Raw genomic sequence first — 20,973 nt, 5'->3', positions numbered from 1 at the left:
TCTTGTCATCTACATATGGCGCGTGCAGACCGTCGAGCGACGATTTCTCTGCAGCTTCTGAAACACTACTTGCAGGACAGGGTAAGTATCCAGGGCTCTGCTAGAGGGTTGGGCGGGCTCTGGTGGAGGGTTGGCCGGGTTCTGCTAGAGGGTTGGGCAGGCTCTGCTGGAGGGTTGGCCGGGTTCTGCTAGAGGGTTGGGCAGGCTCTGCTGGAGGGTTGGCCGGGTTCTGCTAGAGGGTTGGGCAGGCTCTGCTGGAGGGTTGGCCGGGTTCTGCTAGAGGGTTGGGCAGGCTCTGCTGGAGGGTTGGGCGGGCTCTGCCCCAGGTACAAAAGGTAAACTGAATTAAACAAAGTCTGCAAAACTACAATACAAGTCTCAGTTTAGGAGCTGATGGGTTTCCATGTTGGTCTAACAATTATAATAAAACCTGCATATGTTTAATAAATTTATAGCAAAACTTGTATTTCTGGCTGCAGAAAGTATACGGAGACCAGGTGCCGGTGTATAAATGTCTCCCAGACTGTATTGAGCATGGCTTGTATTCGGGATAAAATATGAAGCTTGTCATCCTGAAAATTCTCCAAGCCAAAGTTTAATATGAGCCACCTTTAGCGGTCAGACACCAGATGCTGCACAGAGAAATGTCATGGAATTAGAAAGTAAGATATATACATCCACAATCATTCTAGTGCTCCTTGTTCCCTATAGGGATATTTATTGACCTCCTCTTGTTCTGTGACAATATCTGTGCATTCACCTTCTACTAAAGCGTTGCTTGCTGATTTATTAGGTGAACGCACCACACAAGAGATTCACCTTTCTGTTACATTTACAACACTGGCAAAGTCTTTACACTAGACCAATAAAGTCTCTATCTCCATGGGTTAAAACTTCTAAACTCACTTTATTATTTCTTATTGACTTCATAAGTCGGAATATTTTTGAAGGGAAAGAGCTAAGGTGACCTATTGTAATAATGGGGAATACCAGGGAAATAGTCATCCCTTTGACAATAGACAACTGTATGAAACACTTGGAGTTCCCCTGTTGTAAGAGTCAGCACCTGCTTTGGTCAGCCCGGATGGTGGAAGCATCCATTGTGATTGGTCACTGTCTCTCTGCTGATTTATAATGTGGCCTTCCTGCAGTAACAGCTGATGAAAGGTCTACATTATACATGTGAATCACAGGACTGCTATAGCGCTGCCCTGTAATCTCCATGTCCTGTCTCCATCATGGAGTATAAAGAGTGCTCTCAAATCCTAGACTAATAGAAGTCAGTGAGCAGATGTGTTCATGTCTATAGCAGGGGCTTAACACTCTACAGGGATTTCACAGGCACAGTCTGCTGGAGAACATGGAAGATTAATATGGAATATATCATGTACATGAATGCATTTAGTTGAGGGGGGGGGGGGATCAAGAGGAAGAGAAATGCCAGAAGCAATGAGTGTGTCGTATAGGTAAAAGGTGGTATACTCATGGGGAGAAGTCTTTTCTGCTCTGTGTCTGATTCATTGAACTGCTTCCCAATAGGAGCTCTGCAGGAACACAGAGCGTATAAGCGATTCCACATTTGCGTGAAAGTGTTCAGATAAAGAGCTGGAATTTTTATGGTTGCCGTAATATCTTAAGCATAGCAAACTAATGGTGTTCTGTGTTAAAGCAGACCATACACATAGGACTGCTAACATCTAATTTACATCTATGATCCCCTATTTGCCCTGGGCCTGGTCACTGAATCCATATGGGAACAGCGAGAGAGAGAACAATGCCAGACAACTGTAGAATGATTTATTTGGGGGAAAGACAATCAATTCAGCAAAAATTCAACATGTTCATTTCATTTTCCACCCAGCAGCAGACATGTGTTCATGTCTGTCTTCCTTTACTTTAGATTGTCATCGGGTCCTTCATCAATTGAATGTGCTGTGTTGTTCCATGTAAGTCATGAAGATCTCTCTGAATGAATCAAAAACTGTAAAAAGTCATATGCTTTTAGATGTGGATAGATGTGGAATAGAGGTGGAAAAGAGCATATGGTGGACAGCGTGTACACATAACTATGAGTGCCATTAGTGGTATCCGCAACATGGTTCAAAGAAGGTTATTTATAGTGATCATAGTAGTAATAGTAATCATGGGGCCTCCTAATTTTATAATACAGTGAAACCTTGGATTACAAACATATTTCGTTCCGGGAAAATGTTTGTAATGCAAATCACTCATCATATCATAGCATAGAAATAATTGAAATGCAGACAATTTGTTCCATAACTCAAAATAAGGTAGGTAAGGTGTTCTGTATCAATAATAAACACTGTATCAGTAAACAATTCAACAAGAAAGAAAAAAAGTGATGGCACTGCCTGGCTCTCCACTAGATGGCACTATGTCAGGCTGGGTCCGGTATGTGGTGGTGCTCAATCCAAAATAAACATGCTGTATGAACAATCAATAAAGGATAAAAGGAGGCACTCACCAGCAGTGTGTTCAGACCATCCGGCGTTTATTGCTGTGCGCAGGGGGAGCGGGGGAGACAAAGGTGGGTGACCGCAGTTTCGCGGCTTAGTGCCGCTTTGACGAACCCTAAGGGTTCGAGGGTTTGAGGGTTCGTCAAAACGACACTAAGCCGTGAAACTGCGGTCACCCACCTTGTTTCCCCCGCTCCCCCTGTGCACAGCAATAAAAGCCGGATGGTCTGAACACACTGCTGGTGAGTGCCTCCTTTTATCCTTTATTGACTTTATCAGTAAAAAAGGGGTTAATCAGTTAACTCTTCCTCCACACACAACTCCCCAGGTCGCTACAAACTTGCTGGTACCAGCTAGTACTAGTATCGGCTGCCTGGAACAGCTATCGGTGAAGGTATCGATCAAGGGGTCTGCCTCCCTTCCAATGGCAATAAGCATATATTCCAGACCACTGGATTTCCATGTAGGCAGCGCAGGCAGGAGCATTGAGCTTTGATCCTTAATAATAAATTGGTATTAAAAGCAGCGTAATGAACTTATCTGCCATACACATCACATTTACATTGACGGATACATGATGTAAATCTTAGCAGACGTTTTTGTTTTACAGATGAGGGTTTCTGGGAAGGGTCAGACTCTCCATGGTGATGGGGGCTCCTAGGTGCTGGAGGCCTTTGGCAATTGCCCCTTTTCCTTCCTGATGTTCAGACGACCTCAATCCATTTACATTACCCTGGTTTTGAAAGATTCGCCAGGCCCTATTACCAATATACAATGTACTATTCTATTTTTGCTAGTATTAAACATTACAACTTAATGTATTTAAGTAATATATTGTATCTTATTATTTCATACTCCACCATCAGTACTTATTCTATTACTACCATTACTGATACTGTATAATCATCTGACTGAGTTCTCCTAAGTAGCGATGAGCGAACATGTTCGCAAATGTTTGTATGGTCGTACGAACATGCCGCTAATTATTTGTGTTTGTGTGTGCCGATCTCAAACAATTTATTCGATGATTGGAATGCTTATAACAATCATTTTAGAACATTTTTGAACATGCGAATTTACGCAACTGCGTCAATTTACTCCCACCAATTTAAAAGAGACAATGAATGTGTAGGGAAGGAAGGGCACATCAGGTAATGTAGTAGCCATGTTCTCTACAGCATCGGCTGTACGATTAGTGCCATTACATAGGTTATGTACATGCCATAAAAATGTGACACTGAGGCAAATTTTCTCTCAGTCTTTCCTGATTCTTGTGCTGTTCAGTAGGGAAAGTGAAACGAGCAGGGACAGCATCTGAATTTAGTTAAGTAGCAATATTCACAGTGGTAGTTAGTCAGTGTAGGAAGGGAGAGCTGACAGAATAGGGCTTAGAACATTGTGAAATTGTCAGTGTAGGGAGGTTGACAGAATCCAGCATTTAAGCACTATAAGGATTAATTTCTTAACCCTGTAGTGACCAGGCATCCTCGCTGAAAAAAAAAACTTAGGAATCCAACAGTCCTTTTTAGGGTTAATTCATATATATATATATATATATATATATATATATATATATATATATAAATTTCTTTTCTGTCTGGTTCAGCTGTGTGCCAGTGATTGCTGAGTGTAATTAAAGGGGAACTCTGGATAAGGAAAACTTGTTTTCTATTAAAAATACATTAAAAGTTATATAGATGTGTCTATATTTTGTATTACCATATCTGTACGGTTCTGCCACACTGGTAGCTGATAGAAATCCAGGAAGGGAAGAAAATTTTTTATATCAGTGTGTTGTCTATGATACGATGACCTGATCAGACAGGTTGTCTGTTGGAGATTGTTATGTGGCTCTCTGATGCTTTCTCCCTGCGGGTGCTGGTAGCTTATTGGAATTTCAGGGGGCACATGTGGATTCTGGGGTCTTAGAAAATCCTTCACAAGAACATCTGTGAGGAATTTACTTGTCACTCTCTATGTATGATAAAGTAAGCTTCATCATAAAACACCATAGTTATTTCCTGCTCCAAAACGCTTTTATGTCAACCTGGCATTAAGGGATGACTCATCTGGATGGGAGAAGAATTTTGCATGCCCATATGTTATGTGCCCATCAATGAGTATTAAAGCACATCGGGCCCACTTCTTGCATTTTTACTTTAGGACAGCAGAAGTATCTAAGTACCAGACCAAGATAAGCAAAGATTCTCCTCTCAGCCAGATTTATAAACTGGGCTTTAATTTACATGAAGATAATATAGTGACTTGTTCAAGGTCACAAGGAGCTGACACTAGGTTATTGAGTATGAGCTGTTCAAGTCTTTGCATACTAGATCTGTGCACTAATGACTGAGAAAAAATAGGCTTTTTTATCATTTTCATTTTGTAGTCAGTGTCAGTGATTTTTCATACACGTACAAACTGTTAAAACAGGTCATCATACTGTAGGTTGTATCTACAGATTCGGTAGATAAAATGTAACATATCTGCATGTTTTATAAACAATAATCTATTTAAAATAGCAATTTCTAAACCCTTGCGGCAATTTTGAGTCTATGTAATCTGTAACATATTTAGCTAAAAATGGCTCCTAACCCAAAAAAAAGTCTTGGTTACAAGTTATCTCACTTCTCTGCAATCTGCTGTCCGCTGCCTGTTGTTAAGCTAAGCCTGTCTCCAGTAACACAAAACAAGACAGAACACAGGAACTGAAGAGAGGGCTTAGTTACTGCTTTGTGTGAGAGACAGGGAGAGATACCTTGGGTCAGGGGCGGATTAACTTTACCATAGGCCCCGGGCTGTTCACCAAGCCTGGGCCCCCCCACCCCACTGTAACTATGGCAGCACTAGCCTGGCGCTCATAGTACAGGATAGATAATGTCATGATGTCCTGATTTGTGCAAAATTGCCATAAAAAAACAGTGATTTTTTGCAAATCATGGCGGAAGTGTAGCCAGGAGACAGTACACCACTGAAAGTATAAGTCTTTTTGGGTGGTCATGGGCCCCCCAGGAGCTCAGGGCCCCGGGCTGCCGCCCAAAACGCCCCTATTATGATCCACTACTGCCTTGGGTTGAGTACCTGCAATCTGTAAGCCTGTCTCCATCCTCCAGAGCATCCACACTGTCCCTGGAATGTATATCAAGACTTCCCTCTAATATCATCAGCTTTAGCAGTTAAGTGCTTGGTGTAACTCCCGATCTTGCTATTTCTTTCCTTTAACTGAATGCATCAGTAACCCCTTCACCCTCATACCGTCAATAGTGGTATACTGCAAATCATTCCTCAAATCTTTATGTCACCACCCTAAAGGCCCTATTGCACAAAGCGATTATTGGACATATTTGGACGATATCAGCCGTTTCAGCCAATAATTGCTTAGTGTAATAGAAGACAACGATCAGCTAACATGCACAATGTCAGCTGATCGTTGTCTTTCAATAAGGTGAAAAATCAACAATGAGGATAGCAGCAATATGAAGCTGTCACTCCGTGGAAAAGAAGTGGTGGCAGTAGACCGCCGCTATCTTCTATGGGCTGCCAGGATGATGTAGTGATCACCCGGGTAGCCCCCACACAGCTCCCCGCGGCCTCCCCTGCACTCACCCACTCGCTGCCAGCACGTGTAATAGCGCCGCCAGTAAGCAGGGAATGAGGAGCAAGCAAGCGTTGGCCTGACAGGTTGGCTGCTCTTTTGCTCCTCTGCATCGCCCCAGGGCTTAAGGGGGTTAATCTACCAAAGCCATGTAGGTTTTTAAAAAATCTTTTAAAAGGACAGCCATTCTTTCAGACATTTTGAATCTTCCGAAATCTAGGTGAAAGCTATGGCATTCTGATGGCTGCCCAGCATCGATAACACATAAATCACTGGATATAATGTATTTAAACATTTAACATAAGAAAACTCAAGGTCGTTTATTTTCATTCTTGTTCTCGAATAGCTCTATGGTTATAACAAGTAGCATAAACAATTGGGCTTCTATCACATCTGAGGGCCGACCTTGTGCTCCATTTATTTGCATTCTTTGCTTTACAAGTTCACACAGCATCTGATGAGTTTTAAAAGATTTTGCACTGTTTATATGGGTTGGTAATGTACTCTTCTTTTGTCTCGCGAAGGAGGACAGGAGAGGCAGATGGATGAAGGGCTCAGCCTGACAATAAACACAGAGTATGAGGGGACCAGGCAAGGGAATAAAATGAATGGAGGGAGTACCCCCTTTGATGTTAATGGAGGGTTTCTTACACTTATTATTGAATACATCGCTCAAACGCTCCTGACATTGACAAAGAGCGAGGGAGCAGATTTGACATTGTGTTACTGACCCCTCCGACATGCAAAGGTTATACTTAAACATTTTCTATATATAAGTACTGCAGGAGAGAGCAACATGCGGGTGAAGAATAACACACACATAAAACAAGCATTCCGTGTCACAGATTGCACTCCCATCACCAATATTTGGATAGCACCATTTGGCACCACAAAGTTTATGACAATGTTTGCAGCAGGGAGCCTGGAGTATGCTACAAGTCTTCAGCTTTGTTAGTCTCAGGGTAAGTAACAGGTGTGGTATTAAAATATATTATAGAGAGATATGGCTGCCTACCAAATGTTCTGCAGTAGTAGCTATACTAGCTGCCTCCGTTATTGATTTTTTTTTAGCTAATCAATGCCATACATTTTTTACATCCAATTATATTATAATATTTATAGAAAATTATTGCTCAGTTTATTACAAATTCAGGTAAACTACACATTTCAATCCATTATAATGATATTAAGGTAATGTTCAAAAATATGCAAAACAATGAAGTACTGTAGGCTGGCTACATGTGGGAAAAAATGGATCCCACTTTAGCCACACATTACTACAGGTTGTTCTATAAAAAAACTATTTTTGCTATAAGTTGAAGATGACCATAAACAATGATGCTTCTAAATATTTTGGTCAGTATTAGACAAGTGGTTGTTTAGACTAGTGCCAGTGTCGTATGTTTAGTGGGTGCAGAGGTAGCAGCTGTACCTATTCTACAATGCCTAAGGGTACCCAATAGCCCCTCTGCAACATAGAAGCTGGTTTTATAAATAGTGCATGGGAGGTGGTGGTGGTGGTGGAGGGGGCACTGATTCAAACTTTTTTGGCACCTAAAAGTATAAATGGGTAACAAGTGGTGCCCAATCCAAGTTAACCAAAATCAGTTATCTATGTCAGCCTAATAACCATTCAGGAGAGATTCTATCATTGACATTTCCAAGTTTCTAGTGTAAAAACGTTGCAATTATTGTGTATACTGTGTTTCTCCACAAATAAGACCTAGCTTCATTTTTCAGGCTTTTTGAAGTAGGCTTAAAATTTAAGCCCTACTTTATAAATAAGCCCTAGTTATAGTGAGCTGACCAGATCCCTGACAATGTGCATTAGCCAATCAGTGCCAAATATGCTATGCTCCGCCCCCACCTGCTCAACACAAGCTGCAGGGGAGGCAGGAGTGGTAATAAGATGCACAGTAGGGGCTGTATTGCACGACCCAATCGCTATTGTAAATGAGCGCTGATCTGAGCCTATTACACGGCTCCATTATTGTGCAGCGGTCCCGTCCTGGCCAGTGATTCAGAGATCAGCTCTGAAGTTGCACTGGAGACTGCGGACAGTGGGCAGGAGCAAAGAGAACACCGGGGATCATGGAGACGTAATGTATATACTTTTTTTACACAGTCGTCAGCCTTTGGCTGCGCATCGCTATTACACGTAGCCGATGATTTTAGGTCAGGGTCTAAAGACATGATCAGTCGATGATCGTTGTCATCAACTGATCGTTGTCTTTATTACATGGAGCGATGATAATCGGCCTCATTTGGCAGATTACAATTCCATGTAATAGGGCCCTTAGGGACATTTATCATTGGTAATACTCAGTTGAGCAATATGTGGCAATTTATAAGCTAATTTACCACTGAGGATAATCCAACATTTTATAAAGTCTGGATAACCTTTGTTAGGGATAAACCTTTTAACCTAGTGTTTTTAAACAGTTTCTGGTCCCTTGCATCCCCTTACATAGCCATAGTGGTAAATCACTACATTCTGACAACATGTAGCCACCACTAGGGGGAGATAGCTGCATACAGATCTATACAACCCCCATGGGGTAAGTGCCCTATTACACGGGCCGATCTGGGGGAGCAAGCAAGTGCCAACCTGTCAGATAAGTGCTCACTTGCTTCCCATTCCCTGCTCGCTGTCAGCGCTGTTACACGTGCCAACAATGAGCGGGTAAGAGCGGAGTGAGGGGGGGAACGGGAAGCTGCAGGAGGGACTCCCTGATGAACTTTAAGATCTTTAGGATTACACGGACAGCCAGCAGACCGTCGTTATTGTCATTTTATTCACCATGTTTAAAGGATCAGCCGACATCGTGCATGTCAGCTGATCATTGCCTTTTCACAGGAACTATTATAGGCCGTAGCGGCCCATATACGTCCAAATCTAGCTGATAATCGCTTTGTTTAATGTGGCCTTAAGAATCCACTGACCTTAACCAAATGTTCATGGAAGTTTACGGTATTGAAGATAATACAAGCTCTCCAGAGGTTAAGATTTCTATCTCCTATCTAAAGATATTTGAGATAAAGTTGTGATGGAGAGGCTATATGTTATATTACTCCCAGCAGGCTTTCTATGAAGGAATCCAGTTAAAATATACTACACACAGCATCTGACCATGTGAAGCTCAACTTTGTTCTCCTTTGCCCAGTAAATGTTAATACAATGTGAAATATCTCCAGTTCTTTAAAGGTATCGGATCACGTACTGTGTAACCGTTATTCATAGCTTCCTAATGTAACAAAGTATGTTTAGGTTTAGTCGCCTTTAACCTTCCAGGGTGGTTATGTTTAATGTTAACTACGTTTTTTACACTACTATGATTTTAATGTATCAGTATACCTGCCCTCCCTATGCTTTCTCTATATACACTATGTACTACTCATCTTGGAGTACAACCATGGAGCAGACCTAGGCAGCGCTTTACCCGCTGCCAACAAAAATAAACACCTCTACCTGGATAATACAAGGGCCATTGTGAAAAATGAAGCAAGAAGCCAGATAGATTAAACATTCAGCATTTGTAAATCAAAAATACCCGGAAAACTGCTCAGTTAACCCCTGAAATAGCACCTGAAAGGCATTCAAATCTCTGTGGCTAGAACAAAATGTAAAGTTTTAAAAAGACAGGAAACTGTGATGGTACCAAATGGAATCTGGAAACTAAAAGGACACTAGGACAATAAAGTGTACCTTTCTTTATAAGGCTATGTTCACACAACGTAAGTTAAGTATTAATCACAGCTGTTGTTGCAAATGATTAATACTTAACTTACATTGTGCTGCAGCGAGAGGGAATCCCGGCCGGAGTGTATACACATAGTATACACTCCGGCCGGAATCGCTAGAGGCCGCACAAAAAACTGACATTTCACTGAGACTGTCAGAACCTGTCAGTTCACACAATGCAGTGGTGAATTCGGGTGCGGCCACATCCGAATTCAGCATAAATGAAGATCGTCTGGCCGGTACTGCAAGTCACAGAATGGCCTGTGTTATGCTAAATGTGAACATGGCCTAATAATGTTCAAAATCTAAATCAACCTACTGATATCCCCCTGCAGCTCTGAACCTGATAATTGCGCTGCTGTGCTTCTAGTCTCTGTCGGTCCTCCTGCTTTTGATCAGTTCAATTAAGATCAAATATGCAAAAATATCAAAAATAGTTTTTAGTCATCATGCTTTAAAACAAAGCTATACTTACTTCTATCCAGGTCCAGTCTCCTGAAGGCAGCTTTTTAGTTTTGTGCTGGTCAAAAAAAAGAGACTAAAGGCAGGGCGTCCCAGCCCATATAGAGAGTCTCGGCTCAATGTGTCCATCAATCAAATGACTGCCTTCTCTGTGAGCGCGCACATACATTATTATTTTTTTTAACTAGTACAAGAATAAAAAGCTGCCTTCAGGAGATTGGGCCTGGATACAAGTAAGTATAGCTTTGTTTAACAGCAAAAAAATAAAATTATCAAAATTGCAGACATACTTTAATTATATCACATCCCCTGATCATTTAGATTTTAAAAGTTATAATGACAGGTATACTTTAACATTTTTTGCACCATCGTGCTTAGTAACATTGAAACTCAAACTAAAGCATTAGTAAGTACATATTTCACTATTTTAATCTTTTTAGACATTAAACCATGGGAAATGTATATTTTGCCGTTAAAAGGGTACTGGAGAGAAAAAAATATTATTATAATATAATTAAAATAATTATGTTTTTCAAATCAACTGGTTGCAAAAAGCTATACAGATTTGTAATTTACCTCTGTTTGTGGTCTCTGCTGCCACCTCTGTTCATGGAAATGTCCAAATCCCCAGAGACATAGGCGCCAACAGGGAGCATCATGTAAGGTTAGAAAAATACACCACTTCCTGCAGGACATACAGTAGCTGATAAGTACTGAAAGACTTGTGAATTTTAAATATAAGTAATAAGCAAATCTTTATAACTTTCCAACACCAGTTGATTTAATACCTTTTTTTCTCTGTAGTATCCCTTTAAGTATCCCTTTATTCTCTGTACTATCCCTTTAAGCCCTGTAAGTATCCCTTTATTAAACACAGGAATTGATTATATACATTTTTTAGTACAGCTGCATTTCCCCCTATGTCATAATAAATTATTTTCTCAAGATATAAGTATACTGGGAGCCATCTGTGCACATTTATTTTGCAAGTTAAAAATAGTGCACACTAAGGCTGTGCTGGCAGTCTCGTCATATTCGATATAAGGTTGTTAAATGTAAGGTCATGCACAGGGGGAGGTGAAATCCAGGCCGGGATTGCATAGTAAATGGGAACTGGTTAACAATGACGTGGAAAAGTTGACAGTAAATTTTACTGTGGCAACCAGTGTCAGGCAGCTGCTGCCAAGGCCATGGTACATCCAAAGGGGAAGAGATGCAAAGGACAAAGAAATAGTTCTGCCAGTATACAAATCACTAGTCAGACTAAACATAGAAGATTGTGCAGAGTTTTGGTATACCAGCATACAGGAAAGACACAGCTGGAGAGTTTTTAAGTATATGAATAGGTATGAGTGGACTGTTTGTATCACATGCCTGAAAAAAATAGTGCAATCATTTAGTAAAATAAAATATGTCGGCGAGCAGGCGGAAATCATGATAAATGAGGCGTGGGAGGAGGCCACGCCTCCTATCCGCCTTATCGCACACACCCAATCTCCGCCAGCGCACCCATTGGGCGAGCCAGGCATACCGGAGGCGTATGCCAGAAAGAAGGGGCGAATCTGTACCTTCTCCCTGGTGTACGCCTCCCGCGTACCTTTCATAAATGTCCCCCTATGTGTATACAGTCCGCCCGGGATACCTCTGACTTCAATGCAATGTACATTTTCTATTAATCACGCCCAGTGTTTGCAACTTGCAATTTTGCAACAACGGCCGTGATTAATAGTAAATATACGTTGTGTGAACATAGCCTTAAACTATAGATTTACTCACCCGTAGCTATAACATTAAAGCTCTGTGCAGACACTGAAACAGCAAGGATTTCTGACAGATTTGAGCTTAACAGCCTGAAGATATATGTATGAATATAACTACGTGTGAAAATGATCTATGGATTAGATGTTATTATTAGAGATGAGTGAACCTGGAGCATGCTCGAGTCCATCCGAACCCGAATTTTCGGCATTTGATTAGCGGTGGCTGCTGAACTTGGATAAAGCCCTAAGGCTATGTGGAAAATATGGGTATAGTCATTGGCTGTATCCATGTTTTCCAGACAACCTTAGACCTTTATCCAACTCCAGCAGCCACCACTCATCAAATGCTGATCGTTCGGGTTTGAATGGACTCGAACCCGAACCCGGTTCGCTCATCTCTAGTTATTATAACTTTATAGAAGGAAAATAAAGTAAACATTTGCTCAATCACTAAATACTTTGTGTGGTTTATATCTATATGTACAATAGAGATGAATGTAACTTAGGCCATAGATTGTATACATAATTTCTAGCATTTCCTAGGGCTGCAGCCAACTTCTTCAGCCACTTCTTCAATCACATGCAGTACACTTGGGTTCAATGTGCTCAAGGTTCGCTCATCTCTGATGTACAGTGTAAACTGTGGCAACTAGGGATGATCCGAACCTGCCAAGGTTCGGGTTCGTACGAACCCGGACTCTCGGCAATGATTCCCGCTGTCTTAAACCTCCGTGGAGAGGGTGGATACAGCAGGAGGACCGCTTGGAAAACCGTTTTCCAGTTTTCCAGGCGGTCCTCCCGCTTTATCCACCCTCTCCATGGAGGTAGAAGACAGCGGGAATCATTGCCGAGAGTCCGGGTTCGTACAAACCCGAACCTCAGCAGGTTCGGACCATCCCTAGTGGCCACAGCTTCAACCCACTTATGCTTCTAAAATTAAAAGAAGATAAACCAAATTGAATATTTCCTCTATGAAATGTTACTCAGATTCTCCACAAGTCCTTTAAATGTGCATGCACAAGCTAGGAATCACCATTTTGGTTTCTGCATACATATAATGGCACTATCATTCTCCTTACGTGCCAAATGATCAGTTCTGACATTGAGCTGGAAAGGTCCTAGAGAATAAGAGAGGCCTCGGGAAGGGAACATGGGATCTTCCTTTGTGTACAGTTACAACGTGTTATCACAGGCGTGTCAACCCTTCCTCTTTAGCTGACCTTCTTTCTTTAGTTAGTACACTGGGGACCGCAGTTGCTAAAATGCTGGATATGAGATTGATTCACTGTACAATATACTGTAGGTTGATAACCCAGTTAACAAAGCTAGCTCTAGTCAGTGGAGGATCTTTAATAGGTATCTTATACAACTTTGTAGCAGTATTGTACACAGTGTCAAACTTTATTTGCTAACAATTTATTAGGCTTTTGGCAGTGGCACTTTAGATAAGGTGAACATTAGCTCTCACTTATGTAAAGGAACTGTGTGCATATCCTGATGAAGCTGCTCAGAAGCAGTGAAACGCATCCCACTGTTTCACCAGGACATCATATTGCAGGTCATAGATTCTTTAATATTGTTGTGTACCATTTCATGGTAGATATGCACTATTTAATATTCTTGTCTTGTCCCAGACAACAAATGTTAGCATTATGACTTCTCTACACAGGTGTAAAGGGTAAATTTTGCAGTTTTCATACCTTATTTTATATCATACATCATAATGCTTGTTCCAGTAAAAAGGGATATTTTATCATCTGCAGATTGTACTACCTTGGCGGGGCTTCATGGCCGCAGCGCTACTTAACCCCGCCCACATCACCACCAAAGGCCCCGCCCCCTCAGTAACATTATTGGTGCAAAAGCCCTGCCCCTCGGCGGCTATTGTTATTTGTGCTTAGCACAGTGCATGACACACTTTTTACCTGTAGTGTGTATATTGTGTTTTTATTATAATAGCCTGGTCCAAAGAAGCTGTTTAACTTTTTTTTATACCTGGATGTGCACAGTTTGTAGTGCCTTTCTTTTTTGCCATAGATTTTGCATTTAAAGCACTTGTTGCACCCTAGTTTTTATTTTATTTTCACTCTACTTAGTGGTACCCACCTTTTGGTGCATATATGGTGCATATCACTTTAAGGCAAACACAGTAAAATAAAAGCAAAATACAGCAGTACTTTTGAGGCCAAAAATACAGCTGTATTTTCATTGTAGTTCATTCCGTTTAAATTAATGGGAAATTGGCTGTCAGTGCACGAACTGTATAGAAAATGACCGCAATTGAGATCATTTTTTTATGACCTGCTTTTGCAATAAACAGTTTTTTTTCACCTGTTCACACAGGTATCTATAGACACCTATTTAAAAAAGGGCCTTTTACACGGGCCAATTATTGTGCAAAAAATTGTTAAATGTAAGCAATAATCTTCTGGTGTAAACTACGATCAAACTATGAACGAAAATTTGTTTGTAATGGTCCTTTTACATGGAGCGATTATCGGTCAGATCTGCACAATAGCGATTGTATTTGCTCGTTTATCTGCTTGTGTAAATACAGCTATTGATCAAAGAAAGAGTGAGAAATCTTTAATCATGGTCTTTCAAGTCCATAAATCCTTGCTTGTCATTGCTGATATTTTGTTAGATTGTTTCTTCTAAACAGCCTATTTGTACTGTGTAAAAGCAAAAACGATCAGTTGAATGATAATCAAACAATAATAATAAAAAAACAAAATTGCATCAATTTATCTGCTCATCTAAACGACGATCGCTGGAAAAATAAATTGTTTCTTCAAAGTTGTTAAACAATCACTTGAGCAATTTATTGCTCTGTCTAAAAGAACCATATGTCCTTGAAAGCATCTTCTGAGCTGACCTCAAAATCATTGTTAATCATTCTCAAGTCTTTCTTTGTTCATAGTATATAGATACAGACGCAGTTATGATCATTCATATATAAGAATACATTTACAATCAAAATTACGATCGCATTAACGAATTTTCATAGCGATTTAGCTTACCGTCTAAATGCCCATTGTTTAAAGGCAAAAAATCATCACTTGTCGCTAAACGAGTGATTAAAGGGGTTGTCCGGCGATAAAAAATTATTCACAGAATAACACACATTACAAAGTTATACAACTTTGTAATGTATGTTATGTCTGTGAATGGCCCCCTTCCCCGTGTCCCACCACCCCCACCCGTGTACCCGGAAGTGTGGTGCGCTATACATTACCTGTCACGTGCCGACCACGGTCTCCGATCCTCAGCAGTGACGTCTTCTTCGGGAGGCCGGCGGATCTTCCCGAGTGCCAGCCGCCCTCTGCAGCGTCATCCGAAGCTCAGCCGCGATTGGCTGAGCATAACTGTGCTCAGCCAATCGCGGCTGAGCGGCTGATGACAATTGGCTGAGCACAGTTATGCTCAGCCAATCGCGGCTGAGCTTCGGATGACGCTGCAGAGGGTGGCCGGCACTCGGGAAGATCCTCCGGCCTCCCGAAGAAGACGTCACTGCTGAGGATCGGAGACCGTGGACGACACGAGATGCGGTGAGTATAATGCACCACACTTCCGGGTCTAGCGTGGGTGGGGGGAAACACGGGGAAGGGGGCCATTCACAGACATAACATACATTACAAAGTTGTATAACTTTGTAATGTGTGTTATTCTGTGAATAATTTTTTATCGCCGGACAACCCCTTTAAGGTTTTTATCTGTGCATGTAAAAAGGACCCTATGGGCTTTGTTGTGCCATCCAGCCAGCTTGCAGTGGCTAAAGGTAGTCAGGAACTGCGTAAGCAGGGCAGCACAGCAGGCAGTGTAGCTTGAGCTGCTACACTATTTACGCATCTCATATTAAGCTCTAGACTGTTTTTGGCTTCCCAATCACCTTAGGATTCCCATCACTTGGCCAAGGTGGACAGTGATCACAGACAGTGTCCTCTGCTCCCTATGGTTTGTCCTATCCTGCATTACATAGACAGCACACTAAAGGGGTTATGCAGCACTTAAAAACTTTTTATATATTGCTGCTCTTATATGAAAAATAACAAACATCCTATTCTTACCATACCAGGCTTCCCCAGTTGTTCGTGCAGCATTTTCTGGTCCCCATTGACCACAGCCACCGCCACTGACAGCCTGCTCAGCCAATCACTGACTGACAAATGGATGCACCACTACCCCTGATTGGATGAGCAGGCTGTCACTGTCAAGTTGGGTTCGCAGTGGAAGTGGCGTCAGCTGAGAACTAGGAGACACGGCAGGGGGACACTATGGGTGTGTAAAGAGGTAAGCATAAAGGGGGAGATTTTTTTAAACTGGTGTAAAATAGAATTGGCTCAGTTGCCCCTAGCAACCAATCAGATTCCACCTTTCATTTTCCAAAAAATTTGTGAGGAATGAAAGGTGGAATCTGATTTGTTGCTAGGGGCAACTGAGCCAGTTCAACTTTACACCAGTTTGATAAATCTCCCCCAAAATGTTTATATTTTATATAAGGGCAGCAACATATAAAACGTTTTTACGTTCTGGAGTACCCCTTTAATTTAATTGAGAACTGTGTAATGCTGAATTTTCACCATGGTGACGCCGCAAGAGGACTGAACACTGTTAATTTTGGTTCTCAATAGTTTATAGCTGGGTTCTGGGAGTCCATGCAGCTTATTGTCAAGGAACCATTCTTATCCAAACCAGAGAATCCCTCTTTTTGGATAAACTCAGATATGTCAAACTTTACTTAATCTCCCACAAAACATTGCTTCCCCACATGCAGAATACTGTATATATTTCACGTTCAATAAACATTGGTATAAATATTGTCTCACTATCTTGTGTATTTACCACAGCTGTTCTTCTCTCTGTCACTTTACAATTTTAAGTGTTTCCATTCCCTCCTTAGGAACTCGAGTGACTAAGAAATCCTTTGATGACCTTGAGGAACCTCACCGCAGGCATCAGCTCTTACCACAATCGGCCTCATTAGTATTATGCCTGCTGCTATTCTATTATTACAAAGTCAAAATTCCAGACATTCATTCACGCGAAATTGGAAAACCGAAATCCTTGATTTTACATTTGGATTTTATGTTAATGAATAAAGTAGATACATTACAGTGCACTTTCCATATTGACATTGTTAAAAACTTTGGTTAAAAAAACTTGCATTTTGCATTATAAATAATATAATTTCACACGCACAAATAAAGGCTAATAGGTGATTAGTTCAATAAGCAAATAAGCGTGGTTGGGGCCTGTTAAGGCTCATGTGACTGGGTCTCATTATTGTTAGCTATGCAATTTCATGCTGTTCAGAGTTCCAAGAAATATTTAGCTCAGATTTTAGAGTGACAAAAATCTGGTACACAAAGATACTGCTGAAAGCACAAGTATTTGTTACATCTTACCTCATTGATGGATTTACAGTTTAACATGCTCACCACTGCTCTATAATGTTCTTTGTGTTCCTGCAGAGTCAGCAGAGGGAAAAACGCATAGAAGTCATATAATGGCCACAAATAGTGCTGCTCCTGATGAAAGTACAGTGCGCTTTAAGGTAAACCTTATTTGAGACTCAAATGATCTATTTATTTGATAGGCGCTATCTTGGACTATAATAATTGTATGAAACAATGTCAGATTTACCCTTGCATATATTTTTTTTTTACTTATCTTTGTGGCTTGATCCTTCTAACCACCAAAAATCCACATAAAAGGACAAATATTTAATGGGACTTGTCAGGTGGACCAGTTTCTAAATTGGGGTGTATTATCTTTCAGTAGCTATATAAAGACGGCCCCTGTAGAAATATCTGGAACGGTGACACTAGCAATAATGTAGATCAGGAGATCAGAAAGATTTGAATTCTGTTTTAAGAATATACCAGTGTAAAGGCCAGCATTTCCTTCCTGGAGAGCAGTAAGTCCCTATATTTTGCTCCAGGATGGAGAAGGTCTGCAGCTAGAGGGGGCACAGTCATCTCCCAAGAGTGATCCAGTGGCTGGCCCAGTGCATTAGAAGAAACTCGTTTGAAGCACTAAGAGGTCAGCCATGGCAAGTTGAAGTCCAGGCATAGGTCATGGGCAGGTGACTAAACAGCAGAAACATGCGGAAGGGTCATGGCACAAGCTCTAGGTCAAGCTCAGAAGAGTCAGTATGGTACATGAGGCTCATAAAAGTGAAGAGAATTAGGAACAGGTCAATACACAGAACATCAGCATTATAGAACATCTTTTTTAAAAGCACAATGAACTATAATGCTGCTGATCCATATGTGAGTGACAAAGCAGCCTTTAATAGATTGTACTGGCTAGAGATAGGTTGGGTACAGGTTCCCAGTGTGGCATGTGGACCTTTAACTAGTAGCAAGTGCACATACCCTATGGTCTAGACCAGAAACAGCAGCAGAGGTGGAAGCAGCATGATGGGGATCTGGGAGAGCGTGTGAGACACAGACATTGGTGCTGGCTGTGGTAAGTGACAGTAAGCTGGCAGGTGCTGACCACCAATGTTACTGGTGGCCTATATTGGGGGATGTGCTACTCATACCTATACTGAGACAGCTCCTTTAACTAACGTTGAGTAAATCTTTTTAGTAATTGCATTTTTCTACAATATTGGTAATATGGCAATATTCCAAGGAGCAGAAATTGGGGTTGGAATGTATTTTATTTATTAGCTTGAATAAGAGCAGAGTTAGCTAAGAAATGAGTCTTCATATGGAACCATACTATACCTAGGCCCCCATCCTCTTGCACTCTTGAGACTTTGATTCCTTTTACATGCAAAGGTTTATTTTTATTCTAGCTAACATCTTTCCTAATCCCCCAGGATTTGTAATATTAGGATTCATTTCTTATTTAATATGATTATTCTATAACAAGACAAATGTCTTTTTTTCTTTCTCCAAAATTCCTACCAAACTATAATATTATGATTCCTGAGCATATATTACTCAATTTATAAACTTCTATCCAGAGAAATGACCCCGGGCCCCCGAATCCAAGAAGAAAAATTATCAAAATATTGTCAAATGGCCGGCCCTGGAGGGTATAAACATAACCCCAATCCTCCACTGTCTCCTAATCTGACCACACATTACCAGTTTAAGTCAATCTGTTCGTAATATTCGAATGAACACCCAGAACAAATGTAAACTCTTCCCAAATCCTTTAATATTCCTCTAATGAAGTGAATCCACAGTTATACCCTGCGCATTATAACTCATTTTAAATTTCATTAGACCCACAACCATCTATGATTAATACCTCATTTTACCAGACCTACAAGGATCTATGGTATTATGAGATGATCGTATTTCAAAACCGACTTGCACTGTCAGCCCCCCTTTGATCTTCCACGTTCACAGATTATAGGGGTGATTTTCTACAGCCGTACATTTGACCCAAGTTCACTAACCCAAATTTTCTTTTAAATGGCTGTGTCAGTAGTACAGTATATAGAAAAGCAAGATAGAAGATCCTATTTAAAGAGGTAGTGTCACAAAGCAAAGAAGGTAAAATAAGATGTGTACCGGGGAAGCAAATGTGCCATAGTTCTTCCCCATGGATTTAATGACTCCCTGGTTTTCTGCGTGAACAGTGTCCCTGCTGTCACTATGCAGCAGTGCACACACTTTCCCACAATCCCCCTTGCTTGCGGAATATGTGGAGGACAACTGCCAGTGTTTTCTGGAAATTGCATTTGAACTGATCATGCCTGGACCACATAGTGGGTCATTACCAAGGGCAACAGGTTACTAAAACAAAGCAGGCACATGGGGGATAAGTAAATCTTTATCTCTTAAGCAGTACAGTTTCAGAAACTCTTGTACATGTAAAATATGTTTATTTCACATAATAATATGAGAGCTATTTTTTTCAATGACACAACCGCTTTAAGCATCTGATCCATGAGGGTTGAGCATGCACACTGCAGCTCCAGTCACTCTCTATGGCACCAAGTTATCTTTGACAGTGCTATAGTGATTGGAAATGCTTATGCGTGACCACCACTCAATTCAAACAGTGGGACAAGCCTTTCCTGTTTTTATGATCGGTTGGGATTTAAAAAGACAAGGAGGAAAAAAATGCATAAACAGAAATTGTCCTTGTCCTTAACAGGTTAAATGGTACATGTCACAAAGTTCACTGGACACGATCGGCGTGCAATCCATTTCTCACCGGAAGATTGGCTATACATGAAGACGCCCATGCCAGGTCACTAATGCGTGCAACCTCAGTTGGATCAGAACTTGGGTCACACGACTCGGGGTGGTCGTCCTAATGGATACCGGAATTCTTGAAACCATAAATATAAAGCTTGTGTAAAACAAAAATTTATCTAAATGTTAATGTGTCATCAAAAAATGACATATTGTTTAACGCGAATGTACCACCAGTACATTGCATTGCTTTTTTGTGTTTTACATGAATAGACAGGCGCGGCGATGCCGGTGCCACAGTCCTTTTTTTAACTGATTCCTGCGCACGGCGCCGGTCTATTGCCGAGCACCAGCTGGGCATAAAGCACTGGAGGTGGTCTGGCCGGCCCCCAGTGTGACGAAACCCCCTCCACCTGTGACGCGGCTCCATTAGAATCAATAGAGTTGCATCACAGAGGGAAGGGCAGATCATCACACTGGGGACTAGCAGGCCTGCCCCCATTGCTTCAGGCTGGTGCTCAGTAAAATACCAATGCCGTGCGTGGTAATTGGGGAACAGTTAAAAAAAAAAGGACTGTGGCATCGGCATCCCCCGCCAGTCTATTCATGTAAAAAACAAAAAGCGGTGTACTGGTGGTACAGTTGCTTTAAAATACATTTATGTTAAACATATTTTAAAATAATTTTTTTTGTTTGTTTTTACTTTATAATCAATATAATAAAACAATTCACAAATCTTGCAGTTTTCATTCTGGCCACTAAGCCTCACAATAGT

General features: G+C 41.1%; 1 long non-coding RNA gene across 1 annotated transcript in view; it reads left to right on the top strand.

The window, feature by feature from the left end:
- LOC138802067 (uncharacterized) overlaps positions 1 to 20,690 on the top strand; it is a 66,898-nt gene extending 46,208 nt beyond the window's left edge. Inside the window, exons 2-3 of the long non-coding RNA XR_011364675.1 lie at positions 17,508 to 17,590; positions 20,158 to 20,690. This is a non-coding gene — a long non-coding RNA (uncharacterized lncRNA). The remainder of the gene's footprint in view (positions 1 to 17,507; positions 17,591 to 20,157) is intronic.
- The last annotated feature ends 283 nt before the right edge of the window (positions 20,691 to 20,973 follow it).

Source organism: Dendropsophus ebraccatus, chromosome 9 (assembly GCF_027789765.1).
Source record: "Dendropsophus ebraccatus isolate aDenEbr1 chromosome 9, aDenEbr1.pat, whole genome shotgun sequence".
NCBI classification, from domain to species: domain Eukaryota; kingdom Metazoa; phylum Chordata; class Amphibia; order Anura; family Hylidae; genus Dendropsophus; species Dendropsophus ebraccatus.
The sequence above is the reverse complement of the archived record's forward strand: the minus strand, read 5'-3'. Positions and strand labels throughout refer to the sequence as shown.